The sequence below is a fragment of the Anser brachyrhynchus genome (genome assembly GCF_964034855.1).
Source record: "Anser brachyrhynchus genome assembly, chromosome: 2".
Classification (NCBI taxonomy): Eukaryota; Metazoa; Chordata; class Aves; order Anseriformes; family Anatidae; genus Anser; species Anser brachyrhynchus.
The window spans coordinates 109,052,769-109,080,425 of NC_137695.1; the positions used below are offsets into that span (position 1 = coordinate 109,052,769).

The window sequence follows — 27,657 nt, forward strand, 5'->3', positions numbered from 1 at the left end:
TGTTCCTCCCCAGGTGCAGGGCTTTGTGTTTCTCCACGTTGAACTTCACGAGGAGATGAAGCCTTCTCTGCCCATTTCTCCAGCCTGTCAAGGCCCCTGTGGATGGTAACATGACCCTCTTGTGTATCAGTCACTCTTTCCAGTTTTGAGTTATCTGCAAACGTGTTGTGGGCGCACTCTGCTTCTGCCCCATCATCCAGGTAATTAATGAAGATTTTGAGCATTACTGATCCCAGCAGTGAGCCTAGGGGTACCCCACTACTGACTTGCCTCCAGCTGGACCCTGTGACACTGATCTTAACTTTCTGAGCATGGTTGTTCAGACAGTTTTCAGCCCACCCCACTGTCCGCTTATCTAACCCATATTTCATCCCCTTGTCTATGAGGATGATATGGGAAACAGCACAAAAAAGCCTTACTAAAGTCAAAGTAAATAACTACACCACTCTCCCCTCATCCATCAAGCTAGTCACCTCATTGTAGAAGGCCATCAGTCCACTCAAAACATCTAATAATATATTTCTTGCTACACAAAACATCAGATAATATATTTCTTGCAATTCTCCTTTGGGGGCCAAGCTATGGTGGCTACAAAATCAGCATTTCATAAGATGAGATCCTAGTTCTGAGATATTTATTTAAAGTCTTTTCTGTACTATTTGATAGATACACACTACAGACTGCAATTATTCTGAAATTCATTGAAATTATTCACTGAGGAGAGTCAAGAAATAAGGAAATCTTAGGTGGCATAGCATTTTTTAACAAAAAAATGACATTTTCTTATCAAAGGTGAAAAATTGTTCGTGTGACATGGTGAAAGAATGATGCTAAAGTAAATTCCTGCCACTGAACAAAAAAGGGATGTAGGATGAATTTGAAATATTGGATGGAATGACATGAACATATAATTACAGTCACAGCTAGTTATAAATGACCAGTTGGATCACCTGGCCAAATCCATTGCCAATGCTAAATTGAATTTGCATGCATTTTGTATTGTTTTAAGCAGCCTGTGCATGTTCAGTTAATGTGATAAGCCTGCTTTTAAATAACAGTAGTTCTGCAGTGTTTCAGAAGTCTGCGTAGAGAAGTATATCAAACTACTCAGTGTTAATACTTTAGGTTAGTCTCATTTCAGCTTTACAAGAGAAAGCTGTCAAGCTTTAAAACATTGCACGAGGCCTCACCGCACAAAGAAATCAATGATAAAGTGCTCATTGATTTCAATAAATCAGTTTCAGTCCAGAAACCATGTATTTGCTGGGGAAGGGACACTATCTTTTTTTCCATCTTTTTGTCTTTTCTTAAACATCACGTGTGCTGATGACAGTACAAAAATAAGACTGTGCATAGCTCTAATCTCAGATAATAATGGGCTCTGATTCCAAAGCCATCCCCAGTGACTGGGAAATTATAACAAACACTGCTCTGGTCCCTGTAAAAAAAAAAAAAAGAAAAAAAAAAAACACATCGATTCAAAATGATGAGCTATGAGCAAAGCCGTTTTGGTGGCGTATAGTTTCATTTACTGGAAACAAGCTCTGTTTGATTTAGCTGTAAGCATGTGGGCTATCAGATTGGAAAACTTTTCAGGAACGGGTTAGCAGGGGAGCGAGGGGTGGTGCCGCAGCGGAAGGTCTGCGGGACACACGGCAGGGCGGACGGTGCCAGGAGCCGGTGCTGCCAGCCATTGTGCCGAGACAACTTGGAAACATCTTTGGGCAGAGAAAACATCTGCATGGCGTATTTATTGCTCCTTTTGTTGGGAACTCACATTCAACTGTAAATCTGAGCCTCTGGGCTCGTCCTCAGAGCATGCGGCCCAAGGAGGGATGGGGATGCTTCTACTGCCAGGCACTCCTCTCCCGTGACTCGGTCTCCCCAGCAGTGCATTAATAAGCAGTGGCAGATGAAACGTTATTAATTGGCTTCATTTAAAGTAAAAAAATGCTACTGCCACACAAATAATACAGAGGACCCATAAAAGTTGGGATATATGAGGCCAGCCCGTGCTAGGAAGTACTGATACGTGTGGAAATAATGATGCTCTCTGGTGTAAATGACTCTGCAGAGTTATGCAGTAAATACTTCCCCTCGTTCATCACCCCGCGCTCACACGCTCAGCGCTCTCCAGAGCTGGCCCCATGAGGCTCCCGTGTTCATGTCGTGGGCAGGAACGAATGTCCTCCCCGTCACAAGGTTTCAACTTTATATCACCTATTACCACAAGCTGTCATGCCAGGTTAGCATAAATCAGATTAACATCCCTCTAATGCAGCCTCCACTGGGGATCCTTAGTGCAGTAATTTCAAAGAGGGGTGCTTAGGACAGTAATTTTAGTATGGAGAGACTCCCATACAATGTGCTAAAAGCATTAACCACAATGGAAGAAAGGAAAAAAAAAAAGCCTCAAAGCTGTTACACTCTATTAAGTAAATACCTAACGAACGTATGCAAGACACTGGAAAGTTGCTTTGGAAATACAAGCATGAAGTACTGGAAGAGGGTGAGTGTGATTTATTTATCTTTCACCTGCCCTAGAACACCCTCATTTCCTGACGAACACAATGACTTGGCACAACTTGAAGCCCCAAAAGTCAGATTTCTCTCAGCAGACATCCTGATCATTCCGATGGATATTTTAGGAACTTGCCATTAGTTCCTTTGTTTAATTAATGCCTCCCCAACAGGGACCGAAGAGAAACACAACATGCTTCAGTCATTTTGTCCAATGAAACAGGGCTGGGCGATTGCTTCCGAATCCCCCAAAGCCGTGCATGGCAGAACACTGGTTTGCCCCTTCCTCCTCTTAACGCTCATTTTATTGCATATTTTCTACACATTCTGTATTTTGCCAGAGTCTCTTCAGCCTAAGCAGAGGTTAGAAACCCGTTATGGCATGGGATGTACCTGTAAGTCTCCTGCAAAAGCCAGTGTAGGCCTGCCCAGCACTCCTGACTTCCGCTGCCCTCTACAAATTGCCAAAGTAGCAGAAAAACTCAATCAGGCTACGCAGCCAGATCCCGCCTCTGGCTCTTTGAGCCCCTTGCACCTTCCGTATCAGCTGGCAAAGCTGTAAAAGTCAATGAGTTGACTCCCCATTAAAAAAAAAATAAAAAAATAATGCAGACAACCAGGAAATTTGCTTGCCACACAGCTCCATTCGATAGCAGGCTCTTCCCGCTCAGCCGACCTAAGCACAGCTTATCACAGAAAATTATCTTGCACATCGAAGCAAAATTTCCTCATGGGAACTTCAACCTTTGCCACCGGCGGCTGGCACCCCATGTCCCCTTCTTGGGGACATCTCCGCCACGGGTATCCTTTGAACTCCACAGCTACACAAGGATTTCAGCAATAGCTTGCACCGCAGGCAAACTTCAGGCGGTGGGGCCAGGTGGGCAGAGAGATTTGCTCAGCGTTAAGCGGCGGTGTTGCGCGGCTGCTGCCGCTTTCTAAAAGCGGCAACGCCGGCCGCCTACCCACAGGGATCAAGCAGCCTGGCTGTGATTTACAGCCCTGGACAGGGTCAGGTGTAATCGCGGTGCTAAGGGCTTGGGCACAGCACCCCAAGCAGCTCTGCTGCCTCCTCGACACCTCCGTGTCTTCTCCCGAGGGATTTCCCGCTGTGGGCTGGAAATCCTCACCACCTCCGAAAGCTGCTGAGGGTGTCCTGGGGGGGCACGGGTGGGCTCCCAGGGCTGCAGCCTCACTTCTGCAGAGGTGGCTGCGCCCAAGGGGGGATCCACAATCCCTGCAGGTGACAAAAGGGCTTTCCATTTCACATCCCCACAATGCAGCCAGATCCTCAGTCCTGTCCCACACCTCCTGTCCTCCACCTCCCTGGGTGTTAGGAGCACTTGTGCGGGCGATACCTATCCCTTCAGCAAGAGAGCAAGCAGGAAATCGGCCTGCTGAGAGAAGGAGCCAGGCAGAGGTCAGGAGCTTGTTTTTCCTGGAAGTCGTGGGGCTGCTGCGGAGAAGCTTGGGGCTTCCCAGGGCAGGCCGGGGGCCTGTTGCACAGAGCGCGTTCAGCTAGCTTGGAGCGGGCAGAGCCGCTCGGCGCTGGGGCTTCTATCACTTTCCCGTCCCACACCACACCAAAGTGAATAAATAAATAAAACAGAAAGAAAAGGAAAGAAAAGAAAGAAAATAATATAGATAAAATAAAACGAAATAATAAATCAGAATAAAATATAAAATAAAATAAAATATATGAAGTAATGAAAAATAAAATATATGAAATAATATGAAATAATAAAAAATAATAAAATAAAATAAAATAAAATAAAATAAAATAAAATAAAATAAAATAAAATAAAATAAAATAAAATAAAATAAAATAAAATAAAATAAAATAAAATAAAATATAAAATCGGACCGGGCGCAGCTCCGCGGGGGTGTCCGCGGCCGCGGGGCGGGGCGGAGGCGGGGCGGAGGCTGTGGCCCGGCCAATGGAGCCGCGGGGGGGCCGAGCCGAGCTGTGCCGGGCCGTGCCGTGCCGGGCCGTGCCGTGCCGTGCCGAGCCGGCAGCCGGAGTGCGCCGGGCGCTGCAGGTGGGAGCCCGGCTCCGCGTCCGCTGCGCGTAACTTCGGCGGGCCGGGGCTGGCCCTGCGCGGAGCGGAGCGGAGCGGAGCATCTCCTGCGGAGGGCTCAGGTGAGGGGCCCCCGGGCTGTCCCTTGTCACGGCTCGGCACGGCTCGGCACGGCGGGTCGCGATGCGCAGCGGGGCCGCCGGGCTGTCCTTGGCTTGAGGTCGACGGGGAGGGCCAAGGGGCGTGCGCTGCCCCCGGCTCTCCCCTTTTCCCCTTTTTTTAAATATATCTAATTAATTTATTTTTAATCCCCCCCCCTCCGCTTTTTTTGCTGCACCCCCCGGCCGGGGGTGCCCTCGGGCAGCGCTCGCCCCTCTCCGGCGGTGCGGGAGTGCCGCAGGCGGGCAGCGATCCTGCGGCTGCCTGTCCCTCGGCCGCCCTTCCTTTCCCTTCCTTCCCTTCCTTTCCCTTCCCTTTCCCCCCGCGGAAGATCCGCCCGGGCGCTGCCAGCCCCTCGGCGGCACCCGCGGAGCGAAGTTGAGGGCTGCGCGGGTTTTGCGCGCTGCGCTGCGCGGCGGGGAGGCTGCGGAGGGTGCGCAAGCTTTTGCAGGGGCAGTGCGTCTTCCGTGCCGAAAAGGTTTAACGGTGGATGTTGCCGAGGTTTCACCCCCCTCCCTCTTATTTTTTTCCCCTCTGCCCTTTTGGTTGTTGAAAAGAAAAAAGCTCTGCTGGACCTCTTCGCATTTCTGTAGTCGCAGCGGTGCCGTGGAAAAGTGCTGGGAGCCCGAAAATTCAAAGTAGTAGCGCTGGAGCCCCCCGGAGCGGGGCGAAGCCGGAGCTGAGCATCGGCAGCTCCGGGCTCCGAGTCCGCGGGAGGCAGCGGGGGGGCGCCGGGGATGCTCGGGCAGCGGGGGGAAAGGCGCGGGGGCTGTGGGTGCAATGCAGAAACGGGAGCGCCGAAACTCTGCATTTTGTGCACAGTCCAGCACCGGGTGGCCATTTTTTTCAAAATCTTCCTGACGGGCTGTTGGACCCCCCCAAAATGCTCGTTTGAGTCTTGAAAAAGCATAGATTCCTCCCTCCCCTTTACTTTAGCTGGGCTCTTTCAATGCAAAATGTTTGCTTTTTTTTTTTTCTTTTTTTTTTTTTTTTTGGATCTCTAACTGATAAATCTCAGTCGAGCTTTAAACCTCATTAAGACGTAGCTAACCATTTATGAAAAGGATTTCTTTCCCTGTCTGTCTTTCTGGAGTTTGTACGCTTGTTCCCCTGCTCTTTCCAGGGAAGGATACAGTCCCTGGCATGATGGCCAAAATTGTAATGCACAGTTCAGTGCCTTGCCAGACGCATACCTTGCTTTGGAGTTTGGGATAGGTTCAGGCAGTATTAACAGCATGCTGAGGGGTTACTGCTATGTAGTGTCCTCCATTTTTGGGCTATATTAGAGGAAATCTAAAAATACCGGATCATCATTTCTCACCCTGTAACTGTACGACTTTCAAGGAAACATTAAGTATAGATGTAGATCTATGTATTTTTTTTTCTTCTTTTTAACATTAGGAATTGTTGGTCCTGGTATCTAACAGGGGGTTACTACGGTATCTTTATTTTTGTAACTTGAAAATATCACTCTAGGTTCTGAATTTGACAGTTCTTAACGTCAGATTCTCATTATTACGAAGGGTTGGTATTTTACCAAATTTCCCAAGGAGATACCCCCAAATGTTCCTAGAGAATACCCCCCTCCATCCTTGCCAAGTGCCATAATCATGTGCCATTAGTGCAAGTTTGTCAGGAAAACGGCTCTCTTCTACTTTTTTTTTTTTTTTTTTTTTGATTGGGAGAGAGCAGGAAAACAGGCTATTGGTATTTCAGTACTCTCCTGTCCTTCCTGCAGCAGCATTTATCTAGAAGACTCTAGCTCAAATATTGGTTGCACATTACTGCTCAGAACTAGCTTAGGAAGGCACTTTACTATCTCATGCAACCTTATCTGCCGTTCCACAACTTCATAACAAGCCTACTGGAACATGAAATGACCTTGGAAAGGCATCTTTCAATCTGACATGAGGCATTCTCTTACTGGGAACAGAAATGCTCCACACGGAACTGATGTTTTCAGATTGATGCTTCTAAACATACATTTTTTTTTCTTTTTTTCTTTTCCTCTTTTAAGATTGGAGGGAGATAGGTGGAATGTTGAACATGAAGGGAAAATATTTTTTAAAAAACAAACCCACTCAGCTGAAGTTGAAGCACCACTCAGCTGAAGAAGAGGTATATTGAGAATGTATATGTGATAGTGACGCTTGAGTCATGGGTGAAAACAAGACTTCAATTTTAATCAAAGAAAAACAGCAGCATCTCCTCTGCCAGTTCTGATTTGTTCATTCATGAGATCTTCCCAAACCCACGTTATTAGTAGGACTAATTGAAAGCTAGTTGGGTGTGTTAAATGAAGAAAAGAAGTGATGAGGTCTGAAGGAAGCTTTACATTTCATTTTATTGTTCTTACCATCATAAGGTATTGCTTCCACATCAAAAGTATTCCACGTGCTTTTCTACAGAACCCTTTCAGTCCCCAAAATGCTGCTCACCATAAGAAGTGAAGGGGAGTCGTGCTGCTGTCAAGGGAATTAGTGGAGGCCATCTCTGGCCAGTAAGCCTAATGTGTTTTTTTTTTTTTTTTTTTTTTTTTTCTCCTGGATGCTGGACTTGACACTTCAGGTCCTGCAAAAGGTCTGCAGGCCGTTTCATGCCCATGGTGGTTTTACCTATCAGGAGGATGGTGCCTCCTGTAGAGCAGTGCCTGCTTGCAGCCTCCATAGGGCTCCTGCTTCGGGAGCTTGTGGTACGAGTGCCACCTGCTGGGTGATGAGCACATTTTATATAATTTGTAGACTTCTAAACATATATGTTGTGTGCGTATCCATATACTACGCTTGCATATATGTTTATATATACATAAATATATATATATGCACGTATGGGTGTATGGATTTTTAATAGATAAGTTCTTGGGGGAGCTTGACAAACCTTGCCAAGACCTGAAGTTTCTCAGCTTCTGAGGAGCTGCCACAGCTCGTGTTTTGTGACACTCAAATAGCACTTGGGTTTTATGTTGCAAGGACAGAAGGGAGATGTTGATGCTACTGATGTTTAACGCTGCCTTGACTTCACTGAAGGTAATGGGCAGCTTCAGTTGTGTAGCTCGCTTCTCGTGATGTGGTAGGCTTTCACGGTCTGCCTCCACACTTGGGTAGCAAGCTGTAGACCTGACACAGAGACTGAGCAAACCAAACTCAGCTTTATCGCTTGTATGCTAAATCTCCCCAGCACTGCTGGTTTCCTCATTTCTCATGTCAACTGTCTTATTTCCATAAGATTTTATGAACACCTCGTTTTGATACAAACTGGCACTTCTAATTTGATCAGCTGAAGATGCATAGAATTTGCAGGATAATACTGGACGTTCACTTCCATTTTAAGGAACACTTTTTCACATTCACACTTTACTAACACTTGCGTAGAGGAGTTAATTCAGGAAGTTTTTTATTCTGTACCAGAAGTTCTACTGGCAGATGAAGTCACAAATCTGAACCGGACATCATCTACAGCAATGGCTTTCCAATTTCCATTAGTTTCCATTTGTCCTGGCCCTCTGGAGTGCTGGCTGCGAAGCTGTTCAAATATCAATTTGATTCCAGAGCCATATCCTTCAGGTAGATCCAGGGTGAAATCAGCTCCAACATTAGGGCTTGTAATTGTTCTGTGTTGTGCTGACAGTGTTAGGGAAAGATGCATAGCCCTGTTTTTTTGTTGAACAGCCGACCTCACTAAGGCTTTATTGTTTATTTATTTTGTGGAGCACTGGAGCCAATGAATCTTTTAGCCTGCCTGTGGATTAGGAATGGATCCAGGGTGAACCATAAAAGTTTTGAGGAAACTTCCAAAAGCTTTTAGCTGGAAAACCTATATTGATGTACTTTTGTGATAAATGGATAAAATGCTTCACATGGTTTTGAAAGCATATGCCTCCACTTGTAAAGATTGCACTGGAGAGTGTGTAGCAGTCACGAATGAGCTGGTAGAGCAAAAAACAAGTAGTGCAATTGCAGAGTTCATCCTAAAGTGTGATTCAAGGAAAAAAAAAAAAAAAAAAAAGGCACCTGGCATATAAAGATGGATTACAATACAGGCTTCGGAGGAGAGGGACCTGAAGTAATAATGCATAAGTAAAGTTCACTGTCCCCTAAAACATTCACAGCTAATTTGATGCTTGAAAAATTGTGATTTCAGTGTCTGGTGAAGAAGCAATTGACCCTAAAATTGCTGCCTGAAGCTGAACCAACATTTTCAGTTTCATAACCGGTGTCATGCAAAAATAGCATGTGAAGAGGAGCAGGGGGAATGCAAAATGGCTCTGTTGCTCTGTAGTCTTGCTCTAATGCACCTCTTCTCATCCTGATCCAGGCAACTGGGACGTAGCGTGGGCAGTGGATGCTGCTGCTTACATCCCATCCATTCATCCATCCCATCAAGGCATATCAGGACTCTATTTTTCCACAGACCTGAGCTGCTAATGGAAATCTCCCCACTATAACTTGTGTCAAATTTCAGCAGTCCTTTTTTGTTCTTACTCAGAAATGCATAAGAAGTATTGTCAATGGGGATGCTGCAATGCTTTCCCTCTCTCCTGCCCCCTCCCCATCTTACATAAACTAGTTTGGCAGCTCTCCTGCTCACATTCAGCTGCTTTCAAGTCAGCTGTACCCATTTGTTTTGTTCCTTCCTCCTTTTTTTTTTTTTCCTGCACACCACATTACCCTGCATTCCCATCTACTGCACATCTTGTTTCCTGTTACCTCCTGAGTTCTTGTCTCCTAGTAAGTTCATTAATGTTCATCTTGTTCCATGCCACCATCACAGTTTACTTTCCTTAATTTGAAGTCCTGCATTTAGTCAGATCACTCAGTGGCCATTACAGTCCTTGGGGTTATCTTGGAGCCGTGTCTGCTCCAGTGAAAATGTCCTCCCATTAATCCCTTGCCTTGCAGGAGCAAAAGGCAGGTAATATCTGGAGAGCAATCTGTAGCTGCAGTCACACTGACAGTAGTGGTGCATGGTCACTTCTCTGGGGAAGGACAGTGGTTCAAAAGACTGACAAATGAAATCAGAAAGGAAGGAAAATCCTTTGCAATCTCTTTTCCCTTTCCCCTCCAATATACTTCACATGAAGGAGTTGGAAAGGCTTCCTCTCTAAAAGCACTTCTACAGAAACAGCAACAAAAAAGTTGCTTGCAAGCAAAGTGGAAAACACATGAGCAGTCAGCATCCTTATTCTGCAGTCTTCCTTGCTGTCTTATTAATGGGCCGTGGAAGCAGAGGAGGAGGTAACTCATCAGCCGTTATCCATGGGGGGCTGCAAATTAGTTGCCTGTGCCAGTTATATTTTCTTTTTCATACCAACAGAGACATTTTCCTTTATATCACGTGATTTCTGATCCAAAAGAAACCACACCAGAGGCCATGCAGGAGGCTCGCCACCCTCCTAGCCTGTCTTGGGATTTCTGGACACCAAAATGCTGCCCTGGCCCCTGCAGAAGGTCTTTGAGTTGTCAGGTTAGGGGTATTCCTGAGGACAGCTGGTTTGGAGGATTTGGATGGCCTGAGCGTACCAGATGGGAAGATTTCCCAGTCTGGTGTGAGAGACTTTCAAGGACCTTTGCCTTCTTGGCATCTCGTTAGCCGTGGTGCTGTTTGCTTGACTGCCAGAATCTGATGATGATACAGCTGCGAGGATAACGTGGCTAGCATCTCCTTCCTGGCTGCCTCCTCTGCGCTGCAGGCTTCAGCGCTTTCCTTATCAGGTGCTCCAGGACCTTTTGCTCTTTCTTAACTTGAAAATGCAATCGGTTTCTCTAGTCCAAAGATGAACATGCATATCAGTACTCTTACATATGAACATGGGACTTGTTTAGGTTAGTCCACAGTGATTAGAATTTTGCACAGATGTCTTCAGAGCATTCCCTCTCTGAAATAGTAATAATTAAAAAAAGACTAGGTTGAATGCTTTGGAGCAGTTACCAAAGGAAATCAACGCTGAGCCTGGGAAAACTGTAACATTTGTTCTTTTTTTTTTATTTCTTCTTATTATTATTAGAAAAGAACTGATGCTGTCATTTCAGCTTGATTATTCTTGATGATTTGCAGGTGTATAACTGCATGGATACTTAGCTATAGGGTAGGTTTCAAGCCCCTTAATTGTAAAGAATAAATTATCAGTACCCCCCTCCTTGACTGAGGATTCTGCAAACGATCACTGGCCTGTGTCATTTTTGATTTCTTTCCCTACCAGATCTTGCATCTGATGGTCAAGGATTTAGAAATGTCTGTGGTATCAGAGAATAGTGCATCTTTTCTGTATGTGATAGTGTTCACCTATTACTGCCTGATGGGGGAGGAAAAAAGGGCAGGAAAATATTTGTTTTATTCCCACAAAATCTTCCATATGAGGCCAGCCTCTTGCAGTTTAGTAATGATCTGTCAAATATTATTGTTTTATCATAATGATAGTGCTATTGTGTCCATTTTCTTTCTTTTAACATTAAGCAATAGTGTGTTTTTCATTGAATCTCATGTGTTGTTGTTTTTTTTTTCTCCCCCCTTCATTTTCCTGCTGATTGCTGTGACCATGCCACAACCACGGACTCAACAAACTGGACATGCTGCTACGTCCTGGGATATGGACAATTTTGGTGAGTCTGCAAAATGAGTTCAACTTATATTTTCTTGGGAGAAAGAGGAGAAACGTTATTTATTGGAAGTAGACTTTGATGAAGGCTAGATCTGCTTTTGGGATGTTGGTTTTGTGGAAGTAACAGGCAAAGCTTACTGAATTGCAACTTATTTTTTGATGAAACTTTTTTTTTCTGTTTCATTGTTGGCAAAGGTGGAGGAATTAACACGCAGCAGATTAATTTGAAATAGTGTCACTTTATAAGATTGAGTATTATTGCTTTTGTAATAATTTTTAAATTACTTTTATGTAAGACGCACTGTGAAGCAATGGCTTAGAACATTTTAATTTTTCTTTTCTGGCTTATTCAGTTGTTTCTGCGAGTAATTCAGATAGAAAATTATTAATTCACTGGATGGCTTTTCAGAAAAATGCTGCGCAGTTCTTCGTATTGTCACTCATGCTGGTGTTGTCCATGGTGTTAACTTTCAGAAATGATGCCTTGTTATTATTTGCATTAAATATTGGACCAGGACTTCCTGTGGAAAGGATTTCTATCCCACGTAGCCTCCCGTGAGATGTGTGAAAAGAGAGGCAGAGCACTTTCAGGGTCATGTTCTTTGCTCCTATGCAAATCACAAGGGGAATGCTGTTGCTCCCTGAGGATGAGACTCTGGCATTTTGGACTTTCAGTTAAAGGTGACTGGACAGCTGCAGGGAAGACATTTGCTGCAAACATAAGAGCCATGAGATCTACTCCAGAAACATGACTGGAGGTGGCTATGTTCACCCAGCATGGTCTGGAGGAGTAAAGCTGCCTCTGAGAACTTACTGGAGGTGGCTGGCGGCTTAGCAGCCTCGGGATTTATCTCTGAGCTATTTAGACCCTGCAGGAGAGGCTCGTTACTATTAATGGGCTCCGTCAAGGAAAACAACTTGCCTCACCTTTCACCTGCGTGGCAACTGTCTTCTTTATGCACAGGCTTCAGTTTTGAGTGAGAAAACTTAGGAGCAATGTGTTGTCTGCACATCCCATCTGGGGAAGATGTGAGTGGCCCCTGTGTGGCGGTGGCCCTGTTCTGGGCAAGGCGTGGGAGCAAGCGTGGGGCTGGGCACGGGCTGCTCGCCAACAGACTGCAGCCCGGTTTAGCTGTTGCATGCCTTCTCCTTCTTCCTTTTGAGTCCTCTGAACATGCGAGGTCTGCGGCATTTGTGCCTTGCACAGGTGCAGAGAGCCCGAGACTGGAAGATGGGACTGAAATGTAAGAGTGTCTTCTCAGGCACAGCTCTGGAGAAATCCGAGATTAAAACCTGATATTTTACTTTTGAGTATTTCCAAAGTATTGGTGCTTAATCCTTTTTATTGATCCATAGCTTATGCCGGAAAGCCTTTGTCTCAAGGCAATATTCAGATTCAGAGTCCTGGAGGATAATGGCTCTAATCACATTTCATGTGACCTTTCGGGCAGGATGAACATGTGTTGCAGTGCTGCATTTTTCTCATTTCTTGGTTGCTGTTAGATACCTTTTATTCCCCAGCAGTGTAGCTAGGAGTGCAGTTAGGAAGCCTTCTGCATGACTGGTACAAGGTAATTTTGTAACTGAGTAGTAAGATCTGTGAGTGTACTGCTTCAGACTGCTGCTCTTTTGATGTGCTAAGAAGCCTTGATCAGCCTGAGACAGTAATAGCTCTTGCGCCCAGGAACGTAAGTAATGCATATTTACTGTGATGTACGCACTACCAAAAACTCTTCAAATCTAAAAACTGCCAGACTGTATTCCTTGTGGCTTTGCTTCTGTGTAGATCTCTTTTCTTTCAGGCCATTTTGTAATGTACATGTATAATTGGCTCATGTTGTACCTATATAAAGATATACTCCACTTTAATAGCTGGAAGGGCAGTAATGTGAATGCTGGTGTTGCCATCATCAGTGCACATCAGAGGAAATTTGATGTGATTACATGGACAAACACTTCCACCCCAATTCTGTGCTTAAATGTATTTTTCACTATAGCTCTGGTTTGGTTATATTTGAATTTTTGGCAAATGTAGTAAGCAAAGTTAAAATCTGAAATGTTAATCCAAATCAAAGGGCAAAGTGTAGTGCATGTAGGCAGGTAAATATCAAAGCTAAAAGGGATGGTTTCTTTTCCTTTCACTGAAAGAGCAGAACTGGTGCAACCCCAGGCTCTTCCCAGTGCTTTATGGTGGCAGGACAAGAGACAGGACAAGAGACATAAGGTAAAATGAGAGAAGTTCAGCCTGGTTACAAGGAGAAACTTTTTCACCCTGAGGACAGCCAGCCAGGGGCACAGGCTGCCCAAAGAGGCTGTGAAGCTTCCATCCTTGGAGGTTTTCATGATCCAAGTGGACAAAGCCCTGAGCAACCTGGTTTGATCTCGCAGATGACACAGCTTGGAGTAGGAGACCGGACCAGAGACATCCTGAGGTCCCTCCTGGCCTGAATTATCCTATGATCCATTAAAAACATTTGAATTTAGCATGGCCTTTATTCTTGGAAGAAAAATAAAGTGGAAGGGTCATGGAGAGCAAAAACTGTAAGGCTGGTGGTGACTTCTGAAGGAGGGTGGCTTTTGTAAGGTGAAGAGGAATGCAGCATCTGGCCACGTTCCTTCTGGAATATTGTTGCCTTGGGCAGTCTCTGGATGTTAGCTTGCTTTCAATTTTTAATTTCACAAAACAATTTGCTGCTTCTGAAGGAACAGTATGCTATTTGTTATACTCCAACAGTAGCTGTATCGATAGTTTCTCAAGCTTTGGAAATAACCAGGTGACTTTTGTTGGTGTCAGTTAACAGACCTCATTTACCTCATGGGAGCAAACTTTTGGAGAACTAGATTCTTCATTGGGAAGGCTTTCAGTCCTTGAGAGTTGTTTTTTTGTTTGTTTTTTTTTTTTTTGTTTGTTTGTTTGTTTGTTTTTCAGTTGGCTTTTTTTTTTAAAACTTGGACTATGACTATTCCCAGTCCTTCAAAAATGATGTGGGAGTGCAAATAGCAAGAAGATTAAAACCTATTGTTGATGGAACTAAATGCAAGGCAGCTGCTCGATGCAAGCTAGCTGCTGGGTGGTGGTGGTGATGTGAAGCCAAGCAGAGCTCTGACTGTAGAGGAAGGAGAGGAAAAGAGAAGTGGTCAAGGTATTCAGGTCGACTTGCGCGATGAAATATGTGAGTCTGCAAAGAAAAGCATGGATGGATCTGAAATGACCGCAGGGGGCTTTGGAGGAGCAAAGGCCTGCTGAGGGTTTATTCCTGAAAAATCCTTTACATTTTCAGGAAAATGGCCTGAATAATTGGCATTAGCCCAGCAAACACTTACTAACAAACGTAACATTTACAAAATGAGCTGAGTAGTGTATGGCTTATGAATGCACAAGTGAATGAATGTAGGTGTTTGAATTAATTCGATTTCAGTTTTTCTGCTGCAAGATTTTTGTTCCTTCCTGAAGAGTTAGTTTAAATTACAGATTGACTTTCCTGCTTTGTGTTCAGAGGCAGTAAAGGTGAATAAGACTAGCAACAGTTTAGTCACTCCATTGGAATTTCAAAGGCTTTCACTTCTTCTTGAGCTTTTTTTTTTTTTTCTTTTACTACTGTCCCATCTGCTTCCATGCACATAGCAGGTGAGTTATCATTCCTGGCTGTTGTGCCCCAACAGCAATCAGATGTGATCGGGGGGGAGGTCCACAGTATATTGTTCTTTCCATATTCAGAGGCTGAAAGCACCATCACCATAAAGTCATCAGGATTATTGCTGTGGAAAAGTAAAATTTTAAGCTTTTAACCTTAGCTTTACCTTGGTTTTAACTTTACTGTTCTATGTGTATGCACAGTGACTATTTTCAGTGTTATGCTCAAGAAACTATTGTGGCTCAATGTCCACTCTTCCTCTAGCCTCAATTACTAGACTGGATAATTTGCCATTTATTTATTTCTTTATGCATATGCAAAGCCTCTGTTTCTTTTTTTTTTCTTTTTTTCTTTTTTTTTTTTTTTACCATAGCTGTTCATTTTCAGTTGTTGCATGGATAATAGTGCTGATGAACAAGCATTTAGTCTGACACACAAAAGCCTCGCTGTAAAGAAAATGAAGCAGAGAAAATTGCAGTGGCAAAGGTTCCTAAATTATAGTTGTACAGGAAGATTGTGATAAGGAAGTAGTTAAACATTACTATTTAGTAAAACCTGCAACTGTGGCTGGTACTTCGATTGTCTCCTCCTTTTGCTGACACTTAATTTGTGAGGTCAGTGAGATACTTTTCCTGCTAATAAAGTAACAGCTTTATTGAACCAAAAACCTCTGGAAGTAAATGGACCCGTATTCCCAGATGGTTTTAGGTCAAGTGTTGAATAAATCCTAATTATTCTCATATTTGCTTTTGAAGAAACTCTAGGTGCTTGCTATACCCACTGGTTAAAATATATATAAATCTCCCCATCTGAGACCAGATATGTTTTTCATTCAGGTTTATATAAAGCATATGTAAAGGACTGAAAAAAGGATATTCATAAACAGAAGTGTTAACATCAGAACTGAGTGTATTCTTACCATAGCTAAGACAAAGCCTGTTGCTTCTATGGCAGCAGAGTGTTTGTTTGCCAGCTCCAGGACTGCAGCGCAGCCTAGGCACACGTGGGCATCATCCTGCCTGTGCTGCTGGTGGAGTTGCTCGTCAGTGCTTGTGTGACGATGAGAACAAGCTGTGACCTCCTCACAGCAGGCCTTATGTTTGAAGACATTTGTTTGATTTCAAAGAGTTGCCCTTAGGTGCAGATGTCACAGCAGTAATCCACCAGATCCTGAGGACCAGCTTTCATCAGCAGGGATGTGGGACAAAAGTGAGGTGCTATGTAGGTCTTTCACAAAAATGACTAGGGAGGGCCTTTTACGGAAACACTGTACCTTTCTTCCCAGGCTTCTGGAAATTGCAGTCAGGATCCGAGTTAGTGAACTTGAGTTAGTAATTTACTTAGTCAAGACCTGTCCTCCTAGGTGACTCAGAATATATCCTGCAGCAAATGACAAAGGCAAGCTCAGTTTGGGTTGTTAGTTCTGTTTGATCAGGATGGATTGCTGTTTATGGGCAAAATGTGGTCTTTTGTGGTGAAGCTAACTGCCTGCATGCTTATCTCAACCTTGATGAAGCTATTACCACAGGTTTGTTAGGAAAAGAGTCAGGCAAAATCAGTGGCCCGGACTGGGCAAAGGTTAAAGCAATCAGCGATAGCTCGGCTGTCAGCAGAATTGTGTTGCTGGGAATCTCATCTGAGGCTTTGCACAACTTTATTGTCTGCTTAGCTTTTAGATGTTCCTGCTAGCATGTCCTTCAGCAAGCTGAGAAATGGTCAAGGGTTGTACGCCTGTGATTTCTGCCTGCCCTTTGCATTGTGGAGCTGATCCAGAGGGTGGCCAAAATACAGTTGTTTGCCATGGAGTCTGGGATAAATGGATTTAACCAGTAACAATGAAGCTGCTTGAGTTTCGTATTGTTGCATCCATTTTTTTATTTTTTTAACACTAAGATCATTTATCTCTAGTTTAATGTGTAGTATGTTTCATTTGAGAGAGACAGCGTCTTATCAAACATCACAAATGAGCTTTCTTTCTAGAACTAATGAAAATCAGCTGAAATAGGCTTCTTCCTATTTAATTTGTATTTATGAGCATGTGTGCCAAATTCTAGCATGGATAGAATCAGTACAACTTACTGTCAAAATGAAAAGATATCAAACTTAATTGCATTTCTCTCTTGATTGTCTCAACCCACTGTTATGTATGTCCTATGGAACTTTAAATTAGGCACATATGGATTTTTAAAGTATCGCAAGTCTCTTATTCCAAGCTAAGGTATTTACAGAGGAGTGTGAATTCCTTTGCAAGTTGCCCAGTATTAAAGCCTGTCCTTTTATGCAGAGATTTAATTGCTGGCCAGTATATGCATTTGCAGTAATGATGGTCACCACAGCTGTTTGGGTTATGTCATGCTTATGCATGACCATATATTTCAATAGGCTTTCAAGAATTTGCAGTAAGGAGTTCCATTTTTCAGTGTTGGGAAGTGGGCTCCATCTAGTGTTTAATTTAAAGATTAAACTCAAGTTCCTTTTCTCGAATGCCCTTGCAGTATGGATAAAGGACACGGCGGAAGAATTGCGATAGGCATCGCTTTCGTTGATTGTTATCTAGAATAAGACTTTTTTCTAGGTAAAGTTAGTATGCTAATGGCAACCTGAAACAGTCCATCTGTCTTGCTTGAGTGCTTTTTTAGAAAAACTAAAATAATCCTGGTATGAAATAGCATGCAGCTAAAGAAATTAAAACAGCATGGCAATAATGTGATCCTGGAATATTTTGTGCTTAGTTACTATATATACTTTCACACTATTTGATGTGACGTGTTAGAAAACAGCATGCTAGCCTATAAAATCAGAATTGGAAAGCTAGCTGAGGAGTTCTTTTAAGAAGTTATGAATTTTGAAACATGTACTGTGTATTAATATCCAGTCAACAGAGTAATTTTCCAATATATAATGTTTCTCTAAGGGAGAATGTTTTTGTCCTTATTTTTTCTGTTTTCTTAATGTTTACATTTTTGTAACACTTAATCCTTTGGTAATGACTATTTCATTATTATTATTATTGAAAGGGATATCATGTTTTGACCTAATCTCAACTAAAACGGAGAGGTTTTTGATAATTATTGTCTCATGTCTCCAGTGATAAATAATGCCTTGAAACACAGACAAATATCATGAAGAGGAAAAGACTTTTTATATGTACAAGGTGGTGTTAATTCATCCAAGCAACTTCTATTTTGGTTGATACTGGATCAGACTGACAGAGTTGCAGTGCTTAAGACTGAGCATAGATTTGACTTTTCTGCTGACCCTTTACACTCTAAACTGATGAACAGAAGCACGGACTCCTACATGTTAGTGGCAGCAAATGTGGAGTGAGGAAAACTTAGTCTACCTGAGGGCTATATTTATTTATTGGTGCAATGGGGGCTTTGTCTGGTTGCCTTTATACCTCCAGTTAAAGGAAGCTTTGAGCTAACTGTCACAAGCTCTAATCTGAGCCTTCTTGCACCTTCCACATGTAGCTCAAGATTGATGAGACAAGAGGGAGGTGGACACTGGGCATGGGCTCCTGTCTCATTGAGGTTTGGGAACATGAAGAAAATCCTCAACCCAGCTCTTAAGACAGATTTTTGCTCATTTTCTGTGCATTTCTGGAGCAGTGTGGTGCAGGGGCAAGGATCCAGTCCAATGTCATTGGCAAAAAGCCTGCCATTTTTTCATCCAAAAAATATTCGGGTTCTGGCCTTTCCAGCTGATATTTGCTAGCTGAGCATGGACAAAGTTAATGTCAAACATGTGGTGCCCAGAGGGAACAGTGAAATGTGTGATAGTGACCATGGCTGTGAGAAAACAGGGAGCCTACGGGAGCCCTACTTGCTAAGCGCTGTGCCACCTACTTTGGTTATCCTTTCCAGCGAGGTAACATACTGCTTCTCCAGAGGGCCCTCCGGGTCATCTCCATGTTATTTCGTAGATAGGAGAGTGTTTTCCCATTCCCTTTTGAAAAGGAGCATCTACAATGCTGGGAGGGAAACGGTTCAGGGGTGGTGGGGGAAGAGGGAACCCATAAGGCTGTGCTGCTTCCACTTGGCAGAGGAAGAGTGCCAACAGTGTACACACACACATATATACTTATACATACATATACTCATTTTCTTGGCAACTTTTTATTTTTATTTTTTGCCTTCAAGACACTGGTGTAGTTGGCAACCTGTGGCCTTTGAGTCCCATACAGGTTTAACTGTAGGCTCTTAACCCCTCAGATAAGGTCAGACTGTCTGGCTAGACTGCCTGAGCCTGCTGGACAGGTGTTTTTTGCTGCTAAATGCTGTCTTTTGTAGGAAAAAAAAATATATTTACCTGTTATTTTTTTCTTTATTTAAATTTTAAATAACATTGTTAAAACCAGTTTATTTTTCCATGAGACTTATTTCTCCTTTGAGCAGACAATGCGAGCATATGTAAATAAGTTCTGTCACTTGATGCTTCTGAGCCTTACAGTGATCCACTAGATTACTACCTCTCTTGTGTTGTTGTTTTTTTAATTACTTGTTCCAAAGCAGTGGTTTCACTGGAATTTCTAAATAAAAGTTGGAAATATTTCTGCTGCACTTGAATTCTGTAAAAGTGTAATTTTGCTGTAAACAAAATCAGGTTTGGTCCAAACACAGACTGCTACTATGCCTTTAAAGCCTACTCGTAAAATAATGGATTGAAAAAGCAAGGCAGTATTTTTCTTTTTTGGATTGCCTAATAATATTCTGTTGCCAATTCAAGTACTATACCATGCATAAAACCAGTTTTCACAGTAACCAGCAGAATACATCTGAGTTTAAGATTGACCACAAAGGACTTAGAAGTTTTTTGATGTTTTACTTTGGCTAACTTAAAACTGGGAGAAGGAAAGAAAAAAGAAAAAAAGAAAAAAAAAAAGACTTTCCAGAAGCAGTTCATATTTGGAGGAATTAAGTTTTCCTCACTGTTTGCTCTGCAGATGGACAATATGAAGTGGGGCAGAGATCTGAACCATGGCTCTTCCTTCTCAGTAGTACTCCTTAGCATTAGCTGAAGGGCAGTGTGGTGTTACTGCCCCTTAGGTTATCTCAGTACATCTCATTTTTGTTTGAGGAAGAAGCTAAAGGACTGAGGAGAGCACTCCTTTTGGGTGTGGGCCATTTAAGATCTGATTGCTGCCCCTATGAAGGCCGAAGTGTGTTATATGGGGTGCAGTGGGTCTACTAGGAGAAGGCCTGGCAGCTCAACCCTGAAATGCCCCCTTGCCTGCTAGATGACTGGATGGGATGTTTCGGTCACATTCATGCTTTCCATGTCAAACACAGGTGGTGGTGGTGGTGTCTCACAGTGAAGGGAGGCCTGGTTGGCCCTGGCAGGGGAGGAAAGGCCCACAAATGGGTACTGAAAGGGTGGCCCCGTGACTGGGGCTAAGTTTGCCCTCATCCTACTGAGCCTTGTTAGCCCTTCTGTTCCTCGTAGGAAAACTCGATGGAGCTTCAGGAAGGCTGGACTTTGTCATGCTACTGAACGGCACGCGAGGGGGTGGCAGCACCAGGGCAAGTTCTTAAATAATGGGGGCTGCTGCATCCCCCTGAACTCTGAATCACTCTGCCGAGCACAGAATAGTGTGAAGTAATGAAGCAAATGCCAAGCAATCACTCTGTGCCACAAAATGGCAAAGCTGAAGATAATCAAGAAAAGAAATGCTTTGCTTTATTTGGGAGAGTTATTGCAGAGTTTATGGCAGCAATTAGAAAGGAAAGCAAACAAAGTCTTGAGAACTTGAGGTTGGAAAGATTGTTCTGGCACATGGAAATCAGATCTGGAGCTGTCTGCTCATTTCTGTCTCCGTGTTAGAGGGAGAAAAGTGCAAAGATAAAGATAGGGAGTGGAAAGGAGCAGAAATGATTCATGGGTTCAGGTACTGCAGGTTATGAAGATGTAATTAGTCCTGGCCTATTTAACATGAAAGGTGGGGGGGAGCTATAAATAAAGGGTGGAAATAGAGGTATTAAAAAGACTTAACTGTTTTGACTCAGTATCTCGGAGTAGAATTAAGGTGCTAACATGTAAATGGCTAAAAAAATACATTTCTTCTACAGTAAAGGTAACAGGCAATGCACTGTGGAAGTAAATAATACAGGTAGGCAGTTGGCATCAGCTAATTGAAGGGTCAGGCAGGCTATTTTGAGAGAGAAAGAGAATGCACTAATACATCAACTAACTAGATTAAAGGTGTTAAGATGACAAGATCCTTACTTTAGATCAGTATTTCTTGCCTCACAAAGGCAGATCGTGGTTGCCATATGGTCTGCTCCTGACTTAATGTTCTGTGCATGGTGAAACATCGCATTTGTGTTGCAATGGATGTATGAAGCAGCACTTGTTCACCTCTCTCTTGCATGCACTTTGTTCTCTTTTCCCCATGCAAACATGGTCCCACTAGTTTGGGATCTAGACCTAGGCAACACTTAAAGCTTCTCATTGGTTTTGTTTACCTGACTTGACCTTCTTTCTCCCTCCCTTCGCTGCAGGGGACCGTTATCTTCAGTAACTGCAAATATCTGAGCATAGCTGCACAACCTGTTGGGTCTGTGCCACTGTAGCATGTGACCTGGGAAATTTATGAGCTGGATACTGGCTGCTAAAAGGATATCCACTAAAACTATAGGAAAGGGAAATTGGGAAGACCACTTTACCGTCCTGAGACTGTGAAGGGTTGGTTTTGCTTTTGTCGTTAATTATCATTTTACTCAGGGAAAAGATGGATTCACTAACATCCTTAATTCTTAACGTGCCTCTAAGAGACAAAACCAAAAATCATTTTATTTTAGTTCTGCTCTCGTAAGTTCTTCGTTGTGAAGTCATTTGCTTTTGGTTGCCTCTGTGCTTATAGATCCATTAATGGTGTCTGAAGGAGAGATTGCTCTAATTTGTAGACATTAAGTTGGTAAGAATTTGCCTGTTGATGCTGATGTAATTTCTTTTTTGTCTGACCTCATTCACCTGGCATTAAAATTGTATTACTGAATCTCAATTTTAAAATTGCTACAGCTAATAGGGAAACCTTTGCTGTAAGTGTTTTGTTGGCTTGATCCTATCTGTATCCTTAATGTCCACTATGGGACTATATCCAGCTTTTCAGTGCTGACAAGTGCCTTTTAGCTTCATTTATTTATTATGGGGAACACAATTTAAAAGCTTAGTTATTAAAGCCACCATTTAAAGGAAAAAGTAATGAAATTGCCCAATCTGAAGACACAAATTATATTACTTGATATTGAACATTAAACAGCATTATTAAAGCCAAATATCCACCATTAAAATCACTAGAGGTTCATTTTGTTGCAAAACCCAAGCATAATACCTTCTAACATAATACTTGGCAAAGCAGTGGCCAAAAGATACTGCTCTGCCTGTGTGATTTACAGGCTATGGGTAATACCTTATTAGCTTGCTTTGCCAGAGTACCTGCCCTTGCAGTAAGTATTCCTCGTGCTTGAAGCCCAATCATGGTTGCAGCTTTTCTTCTTACAAAACTAGGCATGAGGTTAGAGGGAGTTGTTTGTGGTCTGATTGCTGTGTAAATAGCACTATAAAACTAGATCAGACTGGTCTGTGCAAGAATACCATTTGTAATGTTGTTCTTCCTCTTTTAAATTTCTGCATTGCTCCCAAGTTATAAAGGGGCAACACCTACCTGAAAGCTTTTGATTCTAGAAGAATTGGGATATGATTTTAATTTGTCCATTAAAGCATAAATGTTCTCACGCATTCAAAAAATAGTTCTCTATCTCTTCTTTACTTTCTATTTTTTATATAATGTTGAATTCCTGAGGACTTATTTTTCACTATAATTCTGGTTAAAGGACAAATTGGCAATTGGTCAGTAGTGGGAAAAAGAAAATGCTGAATTAATAATGTACGAGGGGAGGAAGGATTTCATTAATTTCAGAGATAATTTTACTTTTTGTTTGATTTGATTGCTTTCACACTTTGATTTGCATTAGCATGCAAATATTTCTTCCTTGCTGTGCTCAAAGTTGAAAGAGATAAAATGAAGGAAATTACTAACAGAATTGATGAAGACGAATCTTTTTCTTCCAAAGAAAAATGTAAATGTTATCAGTATTAGGAAAATGAAGGGGTGGAAGCTTCTCTCAGGAAAATGTAATAATCACAGAGTTTTGAATATTTAAAGATCAATTTTTGTCATTACATCAAACTAGTTCCATCAGAGCAGGAAAAATGCAGTATTGATAACTGATGGTGCTTCTGGGTGAGATATTTAAGGCATTGTTGTCACCGAAGTGTATTTATAAAAATATCTGGTTTGTCCTAGGGCTGCCAGTAGCTGTTTGATGCCATCACTGAGCAGAAGCAGTGTCTTTTTGCCTTCTGGACTGGCCTACTTCCCCTGCTGTATTTGAATTGATTATTTTTGAGTAGGAAATAAACAATCACTTCTGGGATTTCTTGAAAGTGAAGATTTTGACATCAGTTCAGAAATACTCTGATATTTCATTTTTCAGAAGCTGGGGGGGCAAAAAGCATAAGGAATCTAAAATATTCATGGTGTTTGGTTCTAAAAGAACATTTCTTGTGTGTGGGAATCCCATAATTTTTACCTGTTCCATACTAAGTCCTAACATCTGCTATTTTATTGTTGAGAGAAACTGATATTTTTTATTTCTTTGCAAAAGAAGTGTTCCTTGTAAAAACTTAAGACTGCAGTACAGCTCAGGCCGGCCTGATTGATAACTTTTACATACATTATAGAGTGAATTTGATTACTTTTACTTTTGAAATGTAGTGCGGCTGATGTTGTAGTGGCACTGCTCCGTATATTATCAAAATGGCTTGCTGCAACATTTCTAGCTTTAAAAGCAAACAAACAGGAACAGCTTTTTGCTTGAAGCCTGTCAGCCAGAAGCTGGCGGGGATGAAGGATGTGTGCATGAAGAGGGGTCATGCTCTGGAGGTAAAGCAGAAGATGCAGAGGCTACCATAAAACTCAAGGCTTAATTAGGAGCTGTTTGTGCACGTATGCCATGTTTGCTTAAGACAGAGTGTATGAGTCGTCTTGTTAATGTCAAAAGGACTACTTAAGTGCTTGAAGTTAAGCGGATTTATAATTGTTTGTTGGATTTTGTCCCAAGTGTGTCTTGCAAAAATACTGCTTCTAATAATTTCCTACTGCTTGCTGCAAAGAAGAGGAAAAAAATTTTGAGCCACCTATTGTACGACCCAAACAAGGAAACACCGGGACAGAAACAAGGAATCAATTTATTACTAGATGCAGGCTCTGACCTCAAGTATATCCATAATTGCACAGCAGGGTGTTCTCCCCTCGCTGTCCTGTCCTCTTTTTTTGCCTTGCCCAGCCATGGTACTTGTTGCAACACTGATGCCCTTCTCCCGCTCCACTGCATGTGGGCTTCTCCTTTGGATACATCTCCCCCCCGCCCCGCTTCCTCCTTATTAACTCCTTCCTCCTGATTAACTGCTCTTGACCTCTGCTTGCCATCTTACTTGGCACCTCACTGTATCCAGCGCTCGCTTTTCCTTCGTACCCTCCTCGCGTGCCTTGGGGAGCCTTTCATGCAGTCCTTGCTCCTCGCACGGCTTTGCTGGCCGTCCGATCCCTGGACTGCTCCGCTCCTGTTTCGCTGTCAGCTGTACCCCCTCCTGTCACCCGCCCACCTCAGGAAGTTGTGTGGGGTGCTGAGAGCTCCCTTGGCGTAGATGTGTAATCATCTGGCTGTTTTTCCTCATTTTCCATTCTTCCCTTGAACTCTTCTTTTCTAGTTTAAAAGCTACATTTGCATTTACCAGCACTGTTTTTCCTCCCAGTCTAAATTCTGTGGCTCTTCTGAAACTGAAACAGGACTGCAGACCCCTGGGATCTCCCCTTGAAACTTAGAGATTGAAAGGGAAATTGAGATGCTGTGAGAAACGTTGCTGAGGAAAAACAAGACACGGGACCCCAGGAGCAGCACTAAACAGCTTGTGTCTGTCTGGGTACCTTACAAGAACTGCTCTTTTGAACTGATTTAAAATTAAGAGGCTGAGAGACTTCCCTTAGACAGCATTGCAACTTCTTATGATTATAGGCTGAGAATTGGCTTTAAAGCGTCCCAGCAGTAGGATCGCATGGCTTGTTATCACTCTTTAGAGTGGCCACCAAAGACAGCTTTTGCTGTTTAACCTCTACTGAATGTTCCTCAGCCTTAATGAATGTCTGATGCCAACATTAGATAGATGGCTTCCCATAGAGAGAGAAGGAAATCACTGCAATGAGGTTTACATTTTTAGCTACTAATTTGTACTTTCCAAATGTTCATATTTACTGGAAGAGATCTTAATTATATCATTTTAACACAGTTAGATTAGTTCCTATGTCAGAGCACAAAAGAACCCTCAGGTGTCCAGTCCATTGCATTCTGTAAACATTTTTTCCCATTATATCAAATTTCCCCAAACTTTTGAAGGGGAGTACTCTAAAGTCCTGAGACATAATGACTTTTGTTGCACGTGCATCATATTGGATAAATGCATCTTTTATCTGTGGTAGGGGTACTGTGCTTTGCAGTGAGAGTTTGACCAGCAACATAAAGATTTACTCCAGTGTTGAATAAATGTATCACGACTGTTGATGAAAACCTCCTTCCCTTCCACCCCCCATGAAATGCTGCTGCTTACTTCTGTGTCAGGTCCCTTTTGGAAATGTTCTCATACTTGTTCTTCCTAACCACATGGCAGCCCAGGGATAACCCAGGTTTTATTTCGGTCACGGGGAGGAATGACCCTAACACAGTGCCAAATGTGTCTGGCAGAAAGCGTGCAACCTTTTTGACTTCATTTAGCTTAAATTAATTCTCCCCACCCCCTAGCACGTCATGTTTTTGTCAGACAGCTAGGCTGTTCCAGCATGAGCTGGTCCTTGCCTTAACCGAGCTACTCTGTTGGCTATCCCTGTCTCGGGTTCACTCTTCAGCTCATTCCCTCTGCTTTCACACATAGATCTCTTCCAGAATGACAGCTGATAAAGCACCGGGCAGCCTTTTTCCAGGTTTTGTTCTCTTTTACCACACACAAAGCAAGAAAATTTTTGTCTGCTTCTCTTCACTAGGTTTTTCTTTCCCCTGGCTCTTGTACAACAACATAGAGCCAGCAAAGCACTGTTAACAACTATCATTTTTTCAGCCCTGTACCTCAAATCTGGGGAATAGCTCTTGTTTTGTTTTCTTTAAAGCTCGTTTTTGTGGTGATGCCCACAGCAAGGCAGTGGCTGCTGGTTTCAGGCTTGCTGCTCCGACCATCCATGGGCTTCTCTGGCTGCCTGCCATGCCCATGGAGGTATGTGTGTGCTTGCAAGCCCTGCCGTGAAGCTGTGTTTGGGGAGGGTGAAACTGCTGCTCCTTCACGCGGTGATGTGCCTCCCCTAGTAATGGCAGTAACAAAAAGCCAAGGGGCTCTTGCATTGGAGGGAATGGCATCTGGCAGATCCAAACAGCCTTACTTCCAATGGCAGGAGTTGGGCTTCTGGACCTCCAGGCAGAGAGAGGTCTCCTCTACACAGCTGGGGATATATATGGCTTTTTCCTTACGTTCTCCCCATCTGGGACAGGGTGCTTTGAGTCCAATAATTTCAATTTTCATTTTTGAGGTAGAGACTTGTGAGAAGGACATTCATTTCCCTTTGGAATAGGTTGTGTCTGGTACTGAGCTGAGGGATGGGATATCCAAGGTTTTTTGAGTTTCCTGGATGGTAAGAGTTCAGTCGAGACCCGTGGTCAGAGCAGTCAGTGGGAGGACATCAGAGCAGCACACAGCATTTAAAAAAACAGCCCAAATTTGCTTCTGTTTTTTCTCGGTATTCTGTCCCCAGGGGTCCATAGGATCCTGGGTGATGTCTGTGGCCTTTTGTTGAGCAGAGCAAGCTCTCCTCTACTTAATAGCAACCATCTGGGAGGGCCACTGGGAGGGGTTCCTTCTAGCTAATCATCAGACTTCAGCATCTCCCCAGCCTCTTTCTGAGCTAAGTATGGGAGTCCAAAGCAGCTGTATGAGCAGTTGTTTTTTTTTTAATATTGTATGTGTGAGATTACTTCTGCCAAAAAAGCTGTGTTTCGCCTATTGAAGCTGTTTTGTGTATGTTTTTTTTTTTTTTTTTTTGCTTTAACTTCCTGCTGGGTGCTAGAAACTTCTGCTGAGCTTGTTTGGAAGTTTTCATGATAAGACTGTGTATATGATTTAAAAAAATATCAAGACCAGTAGGAAAAGTTCTGCATTATATTAACTAACAAAGTATGCCTTTAGATTCATACATTTAAAAATGATAAATGCACAGTGCAAAAGTAAGTCATTTTCTCTTTTGTTCACTGAGAAGCAGTTTCTGTAATTCAGTGTTGAAACTCTGCATCTTATGCATTCTTGTACCTTGCCTATATTGTAGCAAAAGATATGTTATAATGTAAACAAATCATCAGGTCATAGAGTAAGGTCCACTGACACTTAGTTTTTAAAGAGTTCCTTCCGCCCCCTTTACTTTTTAACAAGTTTATATAAGAAAATGCATGGCAGAGAGATTGGAGCCTTTTATTCCCTCCTGATTACCTCTCCCCAGATTCATAAAACACATGCACAAAGTCCACCAGACACTTTGGCAATTACTATAGCAGAGGTATTGCTAAGTTTTTTTTACGTTGCACTTGGCAGATGTCACCTATGGTGGCCACTGAAGAGGTGGTGAATAGGG

The 27,657-nt window shown here is 42.8% G+C and overlaps 1 protein-coding gene across 9 annotated transcripts in view; it reads left to right on the forward strand.

Annotated features, from left to right (window-relative positions):
• Window positions 1-4,502: 4,502 nt before the first annotated feature.
• EPB41L3 (erythrocyte membrane protein band 4.1 like 3) overlaps window positions 4,503-27,657 on the forward strand; it is a 145,908-nt gene continuing 122,753 nt past the window's right edge. For 5 of the 9 annotated variants that reach the window (XM_080581934.1, XM_080581919.1, XM_080581911.1 and 2 more), the window contains exon 1: window positions 4,513-4,660. The gene's annotated coding sequence lies outside the window, so the exon portion shown is untranslated. Of the gene's footprint in view, window positions 4,661-27,657 lie in introns of all 9 variants that reach the window. The other 4 variants (XR_013947227.1, XM_080581935.1, XM_080581915.1 and 1 more) reach the window with 1 other exon arrangement.